Source organism: Denticeps clupeoides, unplaced genomic scaffold (genome assembly GCF_900700375.1).
Source record: "Denticeps clupeoides unplaced genomic scaffold, fDenClu1.1, whole genome shotgun sequence".
Lineage (NCBI taxonomy): Eukaryota > Metazoa > Chordata > Actinopteri > Clupeiformes > Denticipitidae > Denticeps > Denticeps clupeoides.
This window is the reverse complement of record NW_021630098.1, coordinates 57,532-79,459: the sequence shown is the minus strand read 5'-3', so window position 1 is coordinate 79,459 and position 21,928 is coordinate 57,532.

The window sequence follows — 21,928 nt, the reverse complement described above, 5'->3', positions numbered from 1 at the left end:
CTGCACCCTTGAGTGGAGGGTAGTATGATGTCCCGGGGCCACGGGTCCGTCACAGCAGATGCCCATGCGGCAGATTATGCAGTCCTGATCCATCCGTTTCCATCCGTTGTGCCGTTTTTTTTTTGTGATACTAAATGACTCCCCTTTCCCAGATGTACCATCTGTGCGCTTCCTTCTCCCATCAGCCCTCAGTCATGCCACCCATGATCACTTTACTTTTAATGAATTAATATGGGGATTATTTGACTTGAAAATGAAAATGTTGATTGGGGGGTCAGGTTTTTCTTGGTGTGGTGGGCTACTGCTGCTATATGTCTTGTAAAAAGCTGTTTCAGAGCCACCGTTATGACTTTATTGTCTTCTTTTGGACTTTGATGTTTGGAAGATAAGTTCACTCTAGAGTGTTGATGGGTAGTAATAGTTATTAACACAAATAAGTGCCCCTTTTTTCTGTCCTTTATATAGCAGCAGTCACAGTTTCTTCTTTTATTTCATTTGTTTATCATATTTTGTTATGATATAGTGAAGTGCTTTCAGCTTTTACAAATATTGTAATTTTTGAATGTTCGCAATAAAAATCATTATAATTTTCTTCTTTGAGTTATTCATTGTGTTGCATTGTTTTAATGTTTTGCTTACCCTATGACCACAACCTGACTGAGCGTTTGTAAAAGATGAGATAATTTTTTCAAAAATCAACTTCGCTTACTGACTCTTATTTTTATATCTCTGACTCTTATATTTATACCTCTGCCAGCACTTACTGTACCATTTACACACGACCTGTTATACAGCAGTACCCAACAGAAAGTGTTCAGGAAGGTACTATTTAAAAATGTAAATCACACACATAATGCTGTCTAAAAAGTGAAAGTGTCCATAATCTTCATGTTGATATGTGGACATGTGCTAGAAGAACTGGGTGTTGGTCTCTCCCAACTCTGTAAACTAAGGAATGATCTCCTACAAGCAAAAGTCTGCAGATGGAGAACACGACTGTACTTCTGTCATTGTTGCACAATTTGTTGCACGGTTGAGATAAATCAATATTTGATCAGCGTTTGTTCAAATGCATAAACAAAATTGCTTGCATCTTAGATAAACCATGGTTATATGGATATTTTATATATTATTGTCTTGACACAGTGCTACTTCTCTTTAAACAGAAGTTATTCAAAAAAAATATGCAATTATGTTCCCTTATGTAACATAAAGCAGGACTGTATTTTTTAATATGACACCCTACAGACACAACGATGTGGTCATCAGCGAATGATGAGCTTAAGACCAGCAAATATATTAATCTGTATATTAATCTTTGATGAAGGAAAAACAAGAAGCTTGTTTAATAAGGAGTTGTTGAACATTTTCACAGTTTTGGATACTTTGGGTTTTCTTTTTTCTTTTTATTGTACCATACAATTCAGAATTTGGTGCTTCTGTGGCCAACTGTGCTCAAAATGTTTTATGGGGTGGTCTGAACACAGTTTGTACATTTATACCGCCTAAAAGTAGAATAAAAGTGCTGTATTATGCAAGGTAAAGACACTTTTACATTTTCAGTACTTTTTCCACAATTTATAATTCTTATATAATGATAAATGCAATCATATACTTTAGCATATTAACAAAAGACGTTTTGTAGAATTGTATGCTCTATGATTTCTATGAACATTGGAACAATTCTGTCCCACCCCAAATATATGAGTGTGATCATCTATTAATTCAATGTGTTAATTCAGGCTCAGCGCACAGCCAAAACAGAATTGAAATGCTCTATGTGAATATATAGAAAGAAGGTCTGAATGTGTGTACATCTCATCTGTACTTACAGCTTAGCATGTCTCTGTATACAGAACCCTCCACTGGATTTTGCACTCATTGTTAAATTGAAATGATCATAAAATTTAAACAAATCCCCCATGAAAAATAAATGCTTATTTGACAAAATTTTTGGCAGCACATTACAAAATCTCTTTAGATCATCCAGAGATTGTCCTAGTATTGCTGTAATTAATTGTGGTAACTAATATAGAAGAGGAATTGAACTATAAGAATGTAAAAAAAATCTGAGGTAAACATATTGGTGATTGACCGCTGTCACAAACCCCACTTCTTCATTGAAGTGAAGAGGATGACTGGAGGTTACAGTGTTGCTGGGACCCGTAATCAGAAGTTTGCGGTTTGAATGTTTTATTATATCTTTCCTTGGTACAACACTGAAGATGTGATGCTGTAAATGTAAGTATACAGTTGCTCTGCACTCAAAATAACTAACACACAGACTGATAATGTCCAAACTGCTTGCAACAAAAGTGAGTACACCCCTAGGTGAAAAATTTACAAGTTGTGCCCAATGAGCCATTATCCCTTCTCGGCAGGGCCTGTTCTAGATAGGCATACGTGAGGGGGCAGACAGAAATGACAGACGCCATGACAGGCGCCCGGGGAGCAGTGTGTGGGGACAGTGCTTTGCTCAGTGGCGATCAGGGAGCTCTGGATAACTGTTTTAGTCATGTGACTGGATTGCACTTTTTTCAGCCGTCAAGTACAACGATGAACATCCTGAGAGATAAAAATGAATGAATTATTTTAACATGGGGTGGTAGTAGCCTAGTAGGAAACACATCCACCTGTGAACAAGAAGACCACAAAAATCACAGGTTTCAAACCCCACTTACTACCATTGTGTCCCTGAACAAGACACTTAACCCTGAGTGTCTCCAGGGGGACTGTCCCTGTAACTACAGCCAAGAAAAACAAAGAAAACGTTACAGACATTTACATGCAACTGTGTTGATCAGATAAACACAGTGACAAAATACTGAAATATTTTGGAAAAAGAATATTAAACGCATTGGCATCGGTAGGAAAGGGGGGCATTACAAACGAGAGCACCGCCCTCTGCTGGGGAAAAAAGACCTCTGCATCTCAACCTGTTCCCGTGACACATCGCAACCAGGCAAATAGTTTTAGTTGAAAAAAAATTAAACAAATGAGTGCCCTTTTATGTGTGTATACTAGGAATATAATAATACATCACAAACATGCATCAGATTAAAACACTAAACGGGACTTTTGCCCCATCGCCAGCCCACTAGGGGTTGGATTCTCGCTCTTGTTGCGTTGATGTTTTGTGGGCAGTGGTGGCCTAGCAGATACAGAAATGGACTCATTATCAGGAAGGTTGCAGGTTCAAATCCCTAAAACCCCAAGGTGCCACTGAGCAAAGCCCCCGTCCCCACACACTGCTCCCCGGGCACCTGTCATGGCTGCTGGGTTGTATGCACCATGTGCTGTGCTGTGTTTTCACAATGACGATCATAATCGTAAAGTAGTACTTATTGTCTTTTATTTTTACATTTAGAAGATGAAAAACCTATACTTAGTTTCAATACATCCTAAAGTAAACTTAATAAAATAATTTTGAACCACACTAGTGACCTGACATGGCGGGATAATAAATTGTGGGTTGGGTTAAATTATATTTTCTTCTCGCGCCTGCATTTAGGGAGAATTTAGGGAGATCTCGCCATCTACTCCCAACATGTATCCTCTGAATCAGATTATTAATCAGATATCTAAGAATGAACACAGCATGTTTAGGTATGTGGCCATTAAAAGACACATTGTGTGCAATGAGAAAAAGAAAAAATAATGCAAGTTCCACCAGGCCACCACCAGGTTTCCAACGAGCGGGTGTGAGTAAATAATTAAGTAAGTGTGCTCTCACAATCTCCAGCCAAAAACTGGCCCACAGCCGATAGTTTCCCGCTGGAGCGCTACGAAAAGTGACCTCGGAGACGATGATGTTGCCCTCCAGGGCCGATCCACAGCCCATGCAGACTGCATCTCCCCTGGACTGGTCAACATCAATGTCGGTCTCACCTCAGGTCCTGCAGACCCTCATGATGGCTGCAAGGCCGGAGGGTCAAAGGGGACACCTCTGAAAGGGAAAACGAATCTGGATTAGCCACTGCAAATGCAGATACAATCACACACACCATTATGTATCTAGTAATATCTGTACACCCTAAAACCTCACAGATAAAGTGTCTATTATTAAATATCAGCACCATTGCAGTGGTATTAAATATATGACACCTGTAGTGTCACATGAGTGCGTGTGTGACCTGTAAGTCTCCTTTGCCTTTACGTTTCCACTAAGATGTGACATTATGATAATATCAGAGATATGTAAACGGCGGGTTTAATGGCAGAGAAAGCCCCCAGTCCACGAAGATCTTCCAGGCAACATTACCAACCTGTTTACCATAGAACGCTATGAACGGAGATCCATGTATTAATCTCATCTGCTCATCCGGGTGAGCAGCCTTATTTACTTCAGCATGAGACCACAATAAAATAAAAGGGTTTAAAAGTTTTGTGCCACTGAAAACTCACTTGTTTAGGCTAAAATAGGATGTGTAGAAATACTACCCTGTTTTCACTGTACAATTGCCTTGGAACTTTACCCATATGCACATCCTTGCCAAGGTGAACAGTTTCTCAAGGCCTTGCAAGATCCCCTCCCCTTGGGTCTGATGTTATATTAGTAAGGTCATCCTTAATAGTTGTCCAAAAAGTTGAAACCTTATTTATATTACATGGAATTGTACATATTAATAAACCTATGTGCATTACAGCAAAGTTCCCAGAAGATATCTACCGTGAAAACAGTGTTGTACATGTGCTCTTTTACCCTAAATAAATCAGATTTTAGTGGCTTAAAACTTTTAAACCCTTTTTATATTGCATGGAAATGTCCATGTTCATGATAAATAAATGTATTCTTACGAGCCTCATTTGTTCAGAAAACGTGGCTCTTGCTAAAAGTGCCAATGTGAAACGGCATTATGAGACATAATGGAAACATTCCCAATAAAATCTGAGGTAATATCACTGAAAATAAGCAGTCTCAGAATCCAATACGACCAGCCCAAAGGGATCCGAGTCACACATTCACTGCCCAACAACGTGCTCATGTGTGTTCCCTCAGAGCTGCCATTTACTGATTGAGAGGTTGTCAGTAACTTTACTTGATGGAAAACAAGAGCTTTGTGATAAAATAAAGCAGATACCATTGTTAGCATCTTCTGCCACAAAGAAAAGGGAAATACTGTCTCAGGATGTGCTAAACCAGCTAGATGAAGCCATGTGTAAAGAAGAAGAAAGAAAGTGAAGTGATTGTCATATGTGATACACAGCATCACAGCACACAGTGCACACAAATTTGTCCTCTGCATTTAACCCTCACCTTGAGTGAGCAGTGGGCAGCCATGACAGGCACCCAGGGAGCAATGTGTGGGGATGGTGCTTTGATTTCCTAGACATGCATGAGTACATTTACATTTTACATTTACAGCATTTATCAGACGCCCTTATCCAGAGTGACTTACAATCAGTATTTACAGGGACAGTCCTCCTGGAGCAACTCAGGGTTAAGTGTCTTGCTCAGGGACACAGTGGTAGTAAGTGGGATTCGAACCAGGGTCTTCTGGTTCATAGGCGAGTGTTTACCCACTAGGCTACTACCACCCTTTGCTCAGTGGCACCTCAGTGGCACCTTGGCGGATCGGGATTCAAACCGTCAACCTGCTGATTACGTGTCCGCTTCCTCAACCGCTTGGCCACCACTGCCCCAGTGTACGGCACCATGTGCAGGTTTATCTGTGGATGAGTCCACTGACTTGTGTGACGATGCTCAATTGTTAGTCTGTCTGGTATTTCAACACAGACCACAGAATTCTGTGAAGATCTTTTAGGGCTCATCTCACGTCAGACCAGAAGACATCTACATGGACATTAAGGAGCTGTTAACAGAGAGAGGACTAGAGCCAAAAAAGTGATTTTAATAACTGCAGATGGAGCCCCTGCTATGATAGGGAGAGAGAAAGGAGCTGTAGCGAGACTGAAAGAAGACAATCCTGAACTCACATCTTACCATTGCATCATTCACCAATCTGTCCTCAGTCACTCCCTGTCAGACGAGCATGCTGAGGTGATGAATACAATGAGCCAAATTATCATTTTTCTCAGGGCATCTTCTTCCTACCAGCATCGCATCGAGAATTCCTCAGAGAAGTCGATGCTGATGATCTTTTGCTGCACAATAATGCGAAACAGCTCAGGAAAGGCAGGGTGTTAGCATGCTTGTGGTCCATTAGGAGGGAAGCAGCATCTTTTTTTTGGTAGAACTAAGAAGTCAGAAGGCAAAAGAGTTTTCTCTCTTTTTACAAAATGAGAAACAGATGGAAAATGTGACCTTTTTGGTTGATATCGCTTCACATTTGAATGATCTGAATTTGAGGCTACAGGGAAAGGACAATTCAATTTGTGACCTGATGACATCTGTCTGCTCCTTTCAGAGGAAACGTCTTCATGGAAGACTTGCATAGAGACTTCACGCACTTCCCAGCAGTGCAGGAACAGGTTCAGGGATGACGAGATGCTGTTTCTTTCGTTGGCTTTATTGATAAGCTGATTGTGAACTTTTTTTGCAGCCGTTTTTACAGCTTCAGCTTTGGACAGCAACTCACCACGTTCCTTCAGAATCCATTTCTCATCACTGCTGTCAGAGGGTTCTCAAAGGAAGTCAAACAGCACTTTGAATGGACAAATGCTGGATCCTCTCCAGATGGAATTGCTCGATCTCCAAGAAGATGTGGCCCTGAAAGAGCAGTTTTATAAGAACTGACCCTTCCACTTTCTGGCTTCAAATGGTTATTATGACAACTTTCCCTGGTCTGAGCAAAGTAGCCTTGTACATATTGACCATGATTGGCAAGACAGCTGCAAGACAGCTTTCTCGACAATGAACATAATTAAAACTAAATATATTTATACTCTGTATTCGTTACTGTTACTGTTTTTGTATTTAATGTTACTTGTATGGGTCAGAGAGTAACGTAATTTCAATTCTCTGCATGTCCTGTACATGTGGCAGAATTGACAATAAAGTTGACTTGACTTGACTTGATATTTCCAGGCTCACAATCGAGCACCTCCACATGTGTATGAGAATGGCCCTGACTCCATTCAAGCCCAGGTTAAAAATCCTGGCAGGACAAGCTAGAGATCAATTCTCTCACTGAACAAAAAAGCAGGGGAATATAACAGGGGAAGAAAGTGAGCGTCTAAAATTGTTTAACTGTTAAAATGTGTTGGTTTATTTTCTATGAAAGTCTGCTGAGTCAAAATGTGACACAGAAAAGGGGAAAAGCACAATTTTTATGCACAATTTCCTTTTATTATGAAATGCAGCCCTACTCTTTTTTAGTAAACTATAAAACATGCATATCAGCAGTCATACATGTATGTTCAGTTCTGTGTAATGTGACAATAAATATTGTCAATGTTTTTTAATTGTTCTGAATTAATTTGATTAGACTTTTTAGGTATTAATTACATCATGAAAATGTAATTAATATGAATGAAAAATGAATAGGATACTATTCAAACTAAACAGTTATAATCTTTTGGACCTTTGTTCCTAGAAATCTTTTCTAACTGATCCTCTTTAAATTTAGTTACCCCAGATGTAGAGCTTTATTTTCCTGACTTTTTGTCGAGCTGAACTATACAGGCGAAATCCGTGTATTGCAGCATGTAACGATTCAAATAATGCGTAGGGCGCTCAGCAACGTGCGCACGGCATTTTGGGATCTGTAGTTTGTGTAATCAGCGCTTCATATCGCCGAGTTATATTAATAGATCTATACAAAGTAATCTCGCGGGATGTGACCCGAGTTTGACACGTGTACCTTAAGGGCTCATTTTAAAGTGCGCCTAATGAAATGTTTTTATTAGGCTATTTGTAAAAAAGTTCGTGCGTAACTGCTTTTACAAAGTTTACGGGCAGGATTTCTCTCTCTGAACGGGGCGCGTCTTTTTGGCGCTTTACGGCAGAGTCGTGAAAACCCGGCAGATTCTGGCACTGACTGCGGCGGAGACGTGAGGATGATGGCGACGGTGTCCGTGGCGTTCTAGACAGTTTTAACTCAGCAAGTAAAAAAAATGACACTACAAGCAGTGCGGCGCCTGGCGAAACCAGACCGGAGAGAAACAAAGAGCCAGAAAGGAAAGGAGGCGAGTTCCATCTACTCCAAGCTGCGAGTCATCACCCCAACTTTGCACCTCTGAGTGAGTGATGTTGTCCCCTTCATTAATATTTCTTTATTCTTTATAGGTAGAATTTGGGGGAGTTATTGCACGTTGAAGGCAGTGAATGCTGTTACACAGTAAAGATGCATACAAATTTACAAAAAAAGGTTTTATGTGAATTACACAGTTTAAAATAACTTCTAAAGTGGAGTTTGAGACCACTGCTCTATGGTAATGCAGCTTTGAGTTATTTAATTTGGAATGTTAACTAGTTTAGTAAATCAGTATGTTAGTTCTGTTGGTATTACATGAACTATAGAACGTTGTTAGTTGTAGTAACTGTTTCTGAATGTACATTTATACAGGGTGTCACAGATGGTCCCGTTTCCTTCCAGTGTTGCGCAAACCACCAGTTTTTGGAAAGGCAGCGCATTTTTAAAAAGGAAATTGGGAGATGCTTCCAACCTTGCTGCCCGATGAGTTTATTTTAATCTGCCAGGATTTATGAACTGAACAATAACTTGGTGTGCCAGAACACACACACACACTAATTTCCCATTTTAGGTTTGAATCTGTTAAACTAGTTATATTTTAACACCCTTGTAATTATCACATTAGTTTTCATCCCGAAACTGAGATGAACAAGTACTGAGACAGAGACGTGAGACTGTGGGGAGATTATTTCAGTGTCAGATTACACTGCCGGCTTTTAACTGTGGAAAAGAAAAATGAAAATGAGATGCTTTGCTGCATAGATGCAGATGGAGTTAACCTTCATCTTCAGTGGTGTTTAATGTAGTATTCATGTGAATAAAATGAGCTTTAATTCCACCCCCCGTGGAGTGGGCCAGGGTCCACCGCGGACGACACAACATACAGGTAAAAGTGTTCTGTTTTTTTACACTACAGTTCAAACTTTGTGGATCATTCAGTAATTGACTTGTTTTTCGATTAAAAGTATAGAAAAATTACTGGGAAGATATTAAATAGTTATGGACAAACATTGAAATAATGATGTATTCAAACCCACATCTGTTGTGTCATGAAGGCCAATTTTGTTTCTTCATTCAGTGCTGTACTAAGATTATTGAAAGGGTTTTATAATAATCAATGATTTTTGGATCAATGTCAGTCTCTTGTCAGCAGCCATCAGTGCCATGAACCTATCTGCCTGCTCTTCCTCCTCCCAGGTAACACCTCGCTTCACCTTTTCATGTCCGGATAGCCATTAGTATTCTGCCTGTTTCAGATGCAACTCTGCTACACTCTGTACAGCCCCCAGCGTATGTTAACCCAGTACAGCAGCAACAGCTACTGCAGACACGTATTTCTGTCATAATGTCCATGTTATAGCGTGTCGTCCAATCCCATCCATGACCACCAGGTGGAGTTCTAACTAGAAGCACAGTAATGGAGGTTCCCACTCAGACCTATAATCAGGTACCTGATATTTTATGTTCCCAGCATGTAGATCTTCCTTCGGTTAGTTCCCAGTCACCCCAAGAACATACTGACGATGTATAGAAGCCCCTTCATTTCCTAATTTCGTTCATGATGATCCTTTAGAGTTTGCTATGTTGAAAATGGCTCTGCATAACTTCATCATGAATCTGAGCATAGCCCACTTCCATACAAACATGCTCTGACAGCCCTTCAGCAAAGATATGGGCAGCCCCACCACTTAGTATTGAGAGAAATAAGCACAATTCTTAATTGACCTCCGGTGCGCTCGGGTCTTAGTAGGCCTGCTCCAGTCTCTGGACACTAATCAGGTAGCTGCAGAGTCGGGCAGTTCTTCACATGTACAGCAGCTCCTGGCCAAGCACTCTTCAGACCTCATGGCAACCTTTGCCAGACATGCCTGCACAGCAAAGCCGGATACCTCCTACAACCTTGTGGGTTTTGCAGAGTGGCTTGAACAGGAATCTGAGTGCCAGATGGTGGCAGCTCAAGAGAGTCAGAGACCGAAACGAGAGCTGAATGTCACCGGGAGGAGACCAGGCGGAACACCATACTGCATGGGGAATTTTTTTTGGGAGCAAATGCGTCAATAGAGCCTTGGGTCTGGGTAGAGCTCCTAAATGAATGAACTGGAAGGCAAGGTGTCATACAAAATACAGAATACATAAACTGGCAAATTTGAGAAGTGATTTTTATTGTCTTGGTTCGTTATAAAAGTCAGACATGTATTTATGAATAAATTGATAGAGAAGCCTTTTGTTAACATAACATTTTGAACATACAAGTAGGCTATCTCCATATAGGTATTTTTTCCTTCAAAATGAACTTAAACTACACTCGTACTACAAGCATGAGGTGGGGTGGGAAGACAGATGCTCTGGTCTGTAATTTTCAGAGAAGTGTGATTTAATTAGCTCGGAACCACGTCAAAATATGGCAGTGACTTTGCTGAGGGGCTGAATGCAACATCTAGTGTATATATCTACGAGGTGTGTCTATGGTAAAGAGTTTTGCGCACCAAAGGAACAGAAAATATGTCACATGACATTTCGGTCATGGAAAATGAGAGAGAGAACACTTAAATGCAGATAATACACAATACTAACAGTCTGTATAATGTTTTTCTTTCCTTACGATTTTTCTTGCCATTATAAGTGATCTCAAACTCTGAACCGTGCTGTGAACAGACCCTCAGTAACGTTTGAAGGCCAGCACTGTATGGACAGAAGATCATTAAATCATCTGCACACGTCAGGTTATTGATTATAGTTCCACCGACTACACATCCATGTACATATTAAAAAGAAGAGATGACAGAACACTTCCTTTACTAACCACATGACAAACATCAAAAGGGACAGACACACAGTTACCCCATTTAACATACGTAGACTGATGAGTGAATCAAAAGGATAGAATCTTAATTAAGGAGTTGGGGACCCCACTGTATTGTAACGTATAAAATAACGTCTCATGAGTCGCACAATCAAACTCTTTCCAGAACCTTCTGTACAGAGTCTGAATCCCCAAAAATAAGGATTTTAAAACATAAAAACATAACATTTAAATTTAAAAAATTAAAAAATAACCATTCAGATGACAACAGGAACAATAAGTCTCATAATCCACAGTAAAATAGATAAAAATAGATAAAAAAGACAAATGCATGAATTTGGATGTGATCTTTGTAGAAAATTAAACAGATTCTGAAATGTCCAAAAAATGAATCTACTGCTGACTGTAAAGAAAATGCTAAATATCTAAATGCTAGGCATCTACGTTGCCATTAATTTGTAATGCTCTTCACGATTCTATCTATTATTAATTTCTATTTAATATGACCAAATTGGTCTTTATTGGTCATTTTAATATATTAGGATTCTTTAAGGCAGGGGTGTCAAAATCGTGGTCCGTGAGATCACTTTAAATATTCATTATTAAGGCCCAGAGATACGAAGCGCTAATAACACACAAACTTCAGATCCTCAGCGAACTCAGTGCGAAAGTGTGCACTGCATTATGGGACCTGTAGTTTGTACGTCATTTAGTTGAACCTGCTAAAAAATCCTACCTGCTTGAGCACATGTTGAATTTCAGTTAAAAGTACGGCATTTTTGGAAAACACCACTTCCACACTGTCAGAGTGGAAATCACCGTACACCATCATCATGGGCTGGTATGGGCTGGTACTTCAGATTTACAATCTGAAGTAAAATCTGAAGTAAAATTATGCAAATTTAAAGACTTTTATGCTTTAAAAAGCACATGCATTCCTTTTGACAGATTTACTGTATGTCTTTTACACAACTGATGGGTTTCTGTAGAAGTGTTCACCAAACAAATACCAGAAGTGTATCTCTATCCTCAATACAAATTTTTTATATCAAATTTAATGTGTAATATCAAGCTGTTTTTATTCTGGTTGCAATTTTACTGACTCAAACTTTATGTTTCTGAAACAGATATCAGTGATAATGAAGATGACAGTAGAAGTTCCTCTTGGACACCAGGGAACACGTCACTCAGATGGCTCTCTACTACATGCTGCATGCCTATACATCCCTCCACCAGATTGTGAAATTCAAAGTGCCAGGAAGAAAGTATGAACCAGTGGTGGGATTTCTCAACAGATACAGGAGAAGAGGAGGAAACAAGGGCCCACGGCTCCCATTCCAAACCAAGATGTCCACATGACCAATACTTCACACTGGCCAATAATGTAATAATAAAAAAGGGAAGGTGCAGGGTTCCTGGGTTCACAGGAATACCCAAAGTTATGTGCAAAAATGCAACGTACACCTTTTATTCCACAGCAGAGAATAACATGTTGTTTGTTCATTTTTTACTTATTTCATGATTTTTTTAAAATAATATATTTACTGATTGTACATCAAATTTGAACTTAATCTCATGAAAAACAAAAAAAGCCTGTTGTGGTTTGTTCATACTGTCAAGGCCGATCCAGGGGGTGCATTCACTGACATGGGGCTGGAGCTGGAAGCAGACTGTGGGGTGAATATACATGTGGGCAGCGCTTCATGGAAACAGGGCAAAGGCAGAGGTGATCTGGAACAACTTCTGTTTGCCATGTTGATGCTCATGCAGCAGGGCAGGTATGTGAAAGAGTTCAGTAACAGGCAGCGCCACGCACCGGCAACAGGTGGGAAGAAGTAGCAAGCATCTGGTCACCGTGGTGATGTGCACACTGCAGCAAGGAGCCAGGCTGGAGACGGGGTTAAGGAGACTAGTTGTGGGGGTTCCTGTGTGTGCCCCTACCAACAGTGATATGTGCCACAGCTACAAATAAAAAAAGATTTTTCTGTTCAGTTATATTTATTTTTCCAGAGGCATTCATCCTCCATTCATATTTAATATAACTCAAGCATTAAATAAACACAAAACAATGTTTATGTCTTATTTCATCACATGAAAAATAGCCCATCATTTCGATATGAGCAATTATGACTGGAATATCACAGGTTAATATTCATAAATCAGCAAGGAGTCACCGCGCTCAGCTCATATTATACGTTCAGGTGATATATTTCCCGAAATATGAGTACATTCTGAGCACAAAACAAAACTTTATCGTCGCCAGTATACTTTAAAAGCACGACTTCCCTCCTTTACAAACGCTGGCGCCATTTTACATTTACAGCATTTATCCCCTGATCCAGAGGAACTTACAACCAGTAGTGACAGGGACAGTCCCAGCGTCACTTAAAATCGCATCATGACACAGCGCCACTAGAGTCACACATTACGGTGTAATGTCACGTAATACAGTGAAACACCCCACTTCTTGTCGCGGGGTTCAGCGCGACAAGTGGGTGTGGTTAACGCTGTCACTTCAGACGCGAAAACCGGACAAAACAGCGGCTTTCAGACCGCACCATAATTCAGGAATAGGTGAGGAGGGGGAATAAAAAGGGTTAAATACTTAAGAGGGGCAGGAGCAGGTAAAATAGTTCCATCGGTGAGCTTACCTGTACAGGCCGAAGTGATTGAGGTGGCCTCACATTTTCCTGATCAAAATAAATGTCATTATGAAGGAAACACTGCGTGCACGAGTCGAAATAGCTTCTACCCTGTCTAGCAATTACTGGGCGACTGAGTTGTTCTAAAAACTGGACTTTACAACAAGTTTATTTATTACTGGTTTTAGTATTTAACTGCATGTATTACTTCTTATTACTCCTTTAATGAAGCTTGATTAAATTACCAAATTAACATAAAATCCTTATTTGCTTTATTTAAAATCGCCGTCGCGTTTTATAAGCGTCTCCGTGTTTAATGTTAGATTCGCGCTGCGCCGCACGTCGCGTCGGACGAGAACGTCGTTGTCATGGAAACGGAGTTTGTTGATTCTCAGAGCTGTAAAGCGACCGAGAGGAGCGACATCGTTTTTGGTGAGTAGGGAGTACAATGTTAAAATGTTATTTTTGCGTGGACCGGCTGGTTTGTGACCTCTAACCCTTCAGTGCGGGACCGGCGCCATGTTTTACTAATTAAAATAGTCTCCGTTTATCCAGCCGACATCGGTTTAGCTTCTCTTTCCAGAGCGAATAGGTTTATACTCGCAGTAACAGACTCTCAGACGACTATTCACACAGATATCCTCGTTTATTTATGTATTTCTGCTAATTCGCGGTAAATTTGCATATTTGGCAGCTTCACCTTCACAATTTTGAAAAACGGGGAGAAGCGACTTGGTGTAGTGAGCGAGTAGTACATGAAATAAAATCATTTCGTAGTCTGGTTGTGTGGCTGTCGTTTGCTGTGTTTGCCCGTGTACTTTTACTGCTCAGGAAGGTGAATTCAGGGTTTCTAGATGTACTCTCACTACAAATCACGTGGTGACTAAAGAACTTAAAAAAAGCGACGTGCTCCGGCCAGTGACGTCATCATGTTTGTGTTTTAATTTAAACAGAGATAGAAGCTGATCAAAGTTAGCAGATTACGATATTCATCCGGATGGAGACCGTGACAGAGCAGCGAGGAGGACCAGGACATCCAGGAATCGACAGCAGCAGGAAGACGACGGTCGGCCCAGACCCAGTTCAGCGGTGCGCGGCTGCGTATCTACTGGGTGCTCGGGCCTGGACTAAACCGACTGAGGGTAAAACTTCGCATGTTTTTTGTGTTTTCTTGATTAATGATAAAAACCACTGATCCCTTCATTTACAGTTGAGTTTTGTGAAAGTGAGGTGATTGTGAAGATTTCAGAATCAGTACAGTTTTAAAGTAGATTTTACACTCGTGGTAAATCTTGTTATTGTCTCTGTTGAAGGTTTGGCTATTTTGATTGAGCCAATGCCCCTACCAGCAAAAAGGGCGAAGAAGGTGCAGCAATACCCTGCAGCCAGGAAGCCCCAGCGATACCCCAAGGCCGGAACGTCACAGGTCAACACGTTGACCAAGCTGCCCCTGAGGCGTACTGTAGCCAAGCCGCCTCTCCCCTACACTGCAGCCAAGAGGACCAGACCAGACAGCTTGTCCAGGAGGAACCAGACAAGCTGTCCTTACAGACGACCCCAGCCTGGAACATCCACCATGCTGCCTCTGCCTGTCACCGCTGTGACCAGTTCACCAGAGGCAGGCATGAAGGCCACCGGGACGCAGCCAGACCCCACCACCACCTGGACCCAGCTGCCCCGGGACAAGCTGGTCCGTCTCTTCAGTGCTCAGATGGAAAAGCCGAATCCACCTGTGTGCTTTCCATCTGGGAGGAAACCGCCTTCTCGCCTCATGTCGACCAGCATGATAGCAGAGCGAGAAGACATGAAGAGAGAAGCTCAGCAGCAGCGAGAAAAGGCGGCCAGGATCATGAGGGAGCAGCGACATCCAGGAACCAACAGCAGCAACAGGACAGCGGTCGGCCCAGACCCAGTTCAGCGTCCTGCTGCTGCGTATCTACTGGGCGCTCGGACCTGGACGAAACCGACTGAGGGTAAAACTTCATGTGTTTTTGTGGTGTTTTAATTAATGATAATTTTTTTTAATATTGTGATCAACAGTTATATTCTAGTGAGAGTATTCTATACTCTGCTGAGGACCATTTGGAGATTTTTGTCACCACTGTCAAATTTTGGAGATTTTTGTCACCACTGTCAAATTTTGGAGATTTTTGTCACCACCACAAAACCTGACAGTAGTGACGACTGACGCTGGGGACAAAAACCTAGTCTTTCACATGATATGCATAAGTTGTTCACATTATAAATATAGTTTGCCAGACCTCTTCTTTAACAGTATACATTAATGTCATTATCTAATCTAATATATATTTTTTAAAAACAGACAGTGTTGACATGTTATGGTTGTGAAAGTAGCTGTGTCCAAAATTATGAACAAGTTTAAGAGAAAAAGCGACCTTACAGGAACCCTGCACTAGAGCTGAATGTTTGAAAATGGGTCCTCAGGAATGTAGTTGACTCTTTAGTTGCCTGATTTTATTGCTTTTTATAAATATCTGATGGTGGTGACGATAATGTGGGTTTAAGAAGATTGTTATCTCCTATCAAAAGCCAATTGATTTTGTCAGCAGTGGCCAGCATATAATAATTTAAATTAATAATGTTTTTTAGTACACCTAGAAAAGAAGCCTCACAAATGTGCAAAAGACAACCTGATTATTTTTATTCAGTGTTTTCCATCCCAACATGCATTATAATTAATGTTTCAAAATAAGATTTCAGAATCAACTCAGATTTAAAGTAAACAACAATTTTAACAAGCGCATAATTCCCAGTTATCTTGTTAAGTCTTACACGTTACTGTTGTAGATTTTACACTCGTGGTAAATCTTGTCTCTATTGAAGGTTTGGCTATTTTGATTGAGCCAATGCCCCAACCATCAAAAAGGGCGAAGAAGTTGGAGCGACACCCTGCAGCCAGGAAGCCCCAGCGACACCCCAAGGCCGGGATGTCACAGGTCAACACGTTGACCAAGCCGCCTCTCCCCTACACTGCAGCCAGGAGGACCAGTCCAGGCACCTTGTCAGGCAGAGACAAGACGAACTGTCCTTACAGAAGACCCCAGCCTGGGGTGACCAGTTCACCAGAGGCAGGCATGAAGGCCACCGGGACGCAGCCAGACCACACCACCACCTGGACCCAGCTGCCCCGGGACAAGCTGGTCCGTCTCTTCAGTGCTCAGATGGAAAAGCCGAATCCACCTGTGTGCTTTCCATCTGGGAGGAAACCACCTTCTCGCCTCCTATCGTCCAGAGCGAGAAGACAAGAAGAGAGAAGCTCAGCAGCAGCGAGAAGAGGCGGCCAGGATCACTCGTAATGGGATAGACTGCAGCGTACTGGCTGACCGCTGGCACTACCCTTACGTTTGGCCTAATTAATGGGGAAGGAAGTGAGAGATAAGTTAGGAGATATGTAGTAAGTTAGGCCATAATAGTTATTAAGCTATATGTAATAAGTTAGATAATAATAGTATGTAGTAAGTTAGGAAGTAATAGTTAGTTAGTTATATGTAGTAAGTTGGTCTGTCTCTACAGCAGTCGGATGGAAAAGCTGATTCCACCCAGTTCTGCAGCAAGGAGAACCAGGACATGCAGGAATCAACAGCAGCAAGAGGACAACGATCGGTCCAGACCCAGTTCAGCGTCCTGCTGCTGTGTATCTACTGGGCGCTCGGACCTGGACGAGCCGACTGAGGGTAAAACTTCACATGTGTTTTGTGGTGTTTTCTTGCACAAATTAATGATATCAATCATTTTTTAAGTCATTTTTTGTCATTAAGCTTGATTGTCATTAAGTTATCTTGTCTTACATGTTACTGTTAATCAGATGGAAAAGACAAATCCACCCAGTGCTGTGTGCTTTTCATCTGGGAGGAGCGAGAAGACATGAAGAGAGAAGCTCAGCAGCAGCAAGAAGAGGCGTCCAGGATCACTCGTAATGGGATAGACTGCAGCGTACTGGCTGACCGCTGGCACTACCCTTACGTTTGGCCTAATTAATGGGGAAGTAAGTGAGAGGTAAGTTAGGTAATATGTAGTAATTTAGGTTTGTAATAGTTGTTTAGTAAAATGTATTAAGTTAGGTTGTAATAGTTATTAAGTTATATGTAGTAAGTTAGATAATAATAGGTAGTATCTAGTTAGGTAAGTAGTAATAGTTATTAAGTTAGATTTAGTAAGATAGGTTGTAATAGTTAGTAAGTAGTATGTAGCAAGTGAGGTAGTTATAGTTATTTAGTTATATGTAGTAAGTTATCTTATAATAGTTATTAAGTTACCTCCTGGTCTGTCTCTTCAGCACAAAGATGGAAAAGTCGAATCCACCAAGTGCTGTGTGCTTTTCATCTGGGAGGCAACCGCCTTCTCGCCTCACATCGTCCAGCATCATATCAGAGCGAGAAGACATGAAGAGAGAGGCCCAGCGACAGCAAGAAGAGGCGTCCAGGATCTGCAGCAGACTGGCTGACCACTGGCACTACCCTTAAATTTGTCCCAAGTAATAGGTAAGTATGTGAGAGGTAAGCTAGGCTTGTAATAGTTATTTAGTAATATGTGATATAATTGATATGATGTCTTTGTGTTTACGTGTGCTGTTCTAGTGACACGGTAGTACAGTGCTTGGAGCTGCTGCCTTATAGAAAGAAACTGGGTTCTAGTCCTGGCCCGGGTTCTTTCTGTGTGGAGTTTGCGCACACTGCCCGTGTTCACGTGGGTTTTTCTCCGGGTACTCCGGTTTCCCACACTCAATACATTCAAAACATTATTTCCAATTTAGGCTTGGAAAACCCAAAATCTTCTTTTTCTATTTCTTCTTCTTATTATTATTATTATTCCATTTTACAGAGCAACAATGATAACACTTTCAGCCTTTCAACCACCACACATTTCAACTATTCACCAGTTTAACCAATTCAACCGCATTTAACCTCTTTCTCTTAATTCCTTCTTCTCCACTCCTCCTTTTTTCTTTCCATCTCTGCTATTCATCCTCCGTAACATGTTTATTTTTTGAACATGCTCCAAACCTCATCTGATTTCATGTGACGCATTGTGGCCAGGCCCAGTTAGCATTTTTAAATTTTAGCATGCTAGCATTAACATTACACTCTTTCTGTTCTTTCCTCTACTCTTTTTGCAATTTTACCCATTCCACAAAATTAACTTATTCTAAAACAATTCCACTCTTCCCTCTTAAATCCTTTTATCCTATCATTTTTTAAACTTTCACTGCTTTCCAAGCCAAAATTGAGTTATAATTAGTTTAAATTGGCAGCTAAATTTAGTCAATCTACTGGTTGTTCTGTGAACCAGTATGAATTGGCAAACCAAACCAAAAACCCTGGTGGTGTATTGGTAACACATTCACCTTCGTGGTGGAAATACCGGGTTCGAATCCTGGCCTGGGTTAAATAATTGGTTTGCCCTAAACATTGTTGTTTTTCATTTTTATCTGTCTCTTGTCTGTTCTTTATTATATAATGACATCATATTATATGACATAAAATACATTACTATAAATAATATAATACATGTAATAAAAAAATGCTCTTCATGAAAAGGAATTTGTGATTTGTCTTTTACAGAGCAATCACTGGATTATATATGAGCTCCCATTGTGACGTACCGGGGCCATGGGGCTGTCACAGCTTTTTATGGAGTCCTGATCCATCCCAGCTGACACCAATTGGTCTTAATGTATCGGGACTTCATAAAACCTGTGAAGCAGCATGCAGACATCGTTGCTGCATTAATGTGGACATTGTGTTTGTTTATGTTCCTGGCCTAGTGCCTCACGCCTGTGAGTTAGTTTCCATTTGTATCCTGTTTGCTTTGTTTTGGCTCTCCTGGAAGTGGAACGATCTGCAGGTGAGTTGGCAGGGCGACGAGGAGGCCTATGACAGTGGCGAGGAATCGGTGTGGGCATGGAGGACGTCTCCCCCACCATGTTTGAGATGTCGGGCGAGGACCTCTGCGTCCTGCTGTGAAGCCTCCCTGTTGATGCGGATGACACAGACAGCAACGAGAGTGAGGACAACGCAAGCTGGTGTCTGAACAGTGTAGGGTCTGTACCTCCCACAGTGCCCTTCCTGAATTGTCACCAGTGTGGTGTGGGCCCACATGACTTCCTGGTGCACGAAGATGGTGAGAGCGAGGAGGAGTTTTGCGATCCGGTGGAGTGCTGGATTGTTGCCAGCCAGATGCTGCGCTGTCGGTCCTGCTTTGAGGTAACCCCGCCTCTCCTGCGTTAATCGTAAACTCATTCTCCTTCTGCACTGATGTTCCCCCGCAGGCAACAGCACTGTATCAGCACTCCAGCCCACAGCAGAGAACATCACCCCCTCCTCCTCCCTGCTCACGCCTACCACCACCACTCGAGAGGAGTCCACAGGGGTCGCCTACTACCACCATTGCACGCCCACAATCGTCAGTAGCGCAGCATCCTGCCCTCTGCCTGGTCACTGCAGTCGTGCCATGCCATCTTCAGCATCCTATGACTGCTCCCTGTACTTCAACCACTCTTAAGCGGGCTGGTAGAGCTTTTTCCAGGTGTCCACCACACTCACGCCACAGCCTGCAGTGTCTGATCAGCCAGTACCCTGCAGGAGAACACAGACACACCAGACATATGTCAGGTGTCCCGTGGAGCAGGAGCTGCTGCTATGTCACATGACAGGACAGCATCCGGAGGTTCCGGGTCCTTCAGTGCCAGGGAGGACCACCAACTACAGCAGTCCCGGAGCCCTGTGGTTGTTGCTGCCATCAGAGCTGCACCCTTGAGTGGAGGGTAGTATGATGTCCCGGGGCCACGGGTCCGTCACAGCAGATGCCCATGCGGCAGATTATGCAGTCCTGATCCATCCGTTTTCATCCGTTGTGCCGTTTTTTTTTTGTGATACTAAATGACTCCCCTTTCCCAGATGTACCATCTGTGCGCTTCCTTCTCCCATCAGCCCTCAGTCATGCCACCCATGATCACTTTACTTTTAATGAATTAATATGGTGATTATTTGACTTAATGAAAATGTTGATTGGGGGGTCAGGTTTGTGACAAATGCAGTTCTACTCTACAAGACTCCAGTGAAGACATAGTGGTGGCATTTCCTCCTGCTCATAGCAGTCTGCTACACATCAGCAGATCTTTTCTTGGTGTGGTGGGCTACTGCTGCTATATGTCTTGTAAAAAGCTGTTTCAGAGCCACCGTTATAACTTTATTGTCTTCTTTTGGACTTTGATGTTTGGAAGATGAGTTCACTTTAGGGAGTGTTGGTGGGTTTCCCCTTTTTTCTGTCCTTTATATAGCAGAAGTCACAGTTTCTTCTTTTATTTAATTTGTTTATCGTATTTTGTTATGATATAGTGAAGCTTTTACAAATACTTTTAAAGTGAATGTTGGAAATAAAAATCTTTGTAATTTTCTTCTTTGAGTTCTTCATTGTGTTGCATTTGTTTTAATGTATTGCTTACCCTATGACCACAACCTGACTGAGCGTTTGTAAAAGATTAGATAATTTTTTTCAAAAATCTTTCATTAATCCGAATTATTAAACAAAAACATTGATGTGGTTCTTCTCTATGCCATGCACAGATTAAAATATGACATTATAGAACTTATTGAACTCATTCTGACTAGGTCAAGGTTTTTTTATTGAACAGAATAACAACATCCACTTTTGTTTAGGCAAAATGACCGAAGCGAGCGTGGCCAACAGGAGAAGAAATGTTAACTTTCGATAAAAAAGGGTTACAGTGGTCTGCTGAAGTCTAACACAGTATAGAACAGAAGACAACATTTTAAACAGAGAAATTTAATATCATGGTTTGGAGTCAGCAAGATAGTAGCAGCACAGCATATAATGTGTGTGTGTTTTCACACCTGGGCTTCCGTAGCTCGGGAGCATAAACCCTCATAGATGTGTCTGGGAGAGCTGGGAAACAGGGAACAGACTGTAACTTCGCTTACTGACTCTTATTCTTATATCACCTCTGCCAGCACTTACTGTACCATTTACACACAACCTGTTATACAGCAGTACCCAACAGAAAGTGTTCAGGAAGGGACTATTTAAAAAGCGTAAATCGCACACATAATGCTGTCTAAAAAGTGAAAGTGTCTATAATCTTCATGTTGAAAAACTGGGTGTTGGTCTCTCCCAACTCTGTAAACTAAGGAATGATCTCCTACAAGCAAAAGTCTGCAGATGGAGAACACGATTGTATTTCTGTCATTGTTGCACAATTTGTCTTAAACAAATGGTTGAGGTAAATCAATATTTGATCAGCATTTGTTCAAATGCATTAACAAAATTGCTTGCATCTTAGATAAACCATGGTTATATGGTTATGTTATATATTATTGTCTTGACACAGTGCTACTTGTCTTTAAACC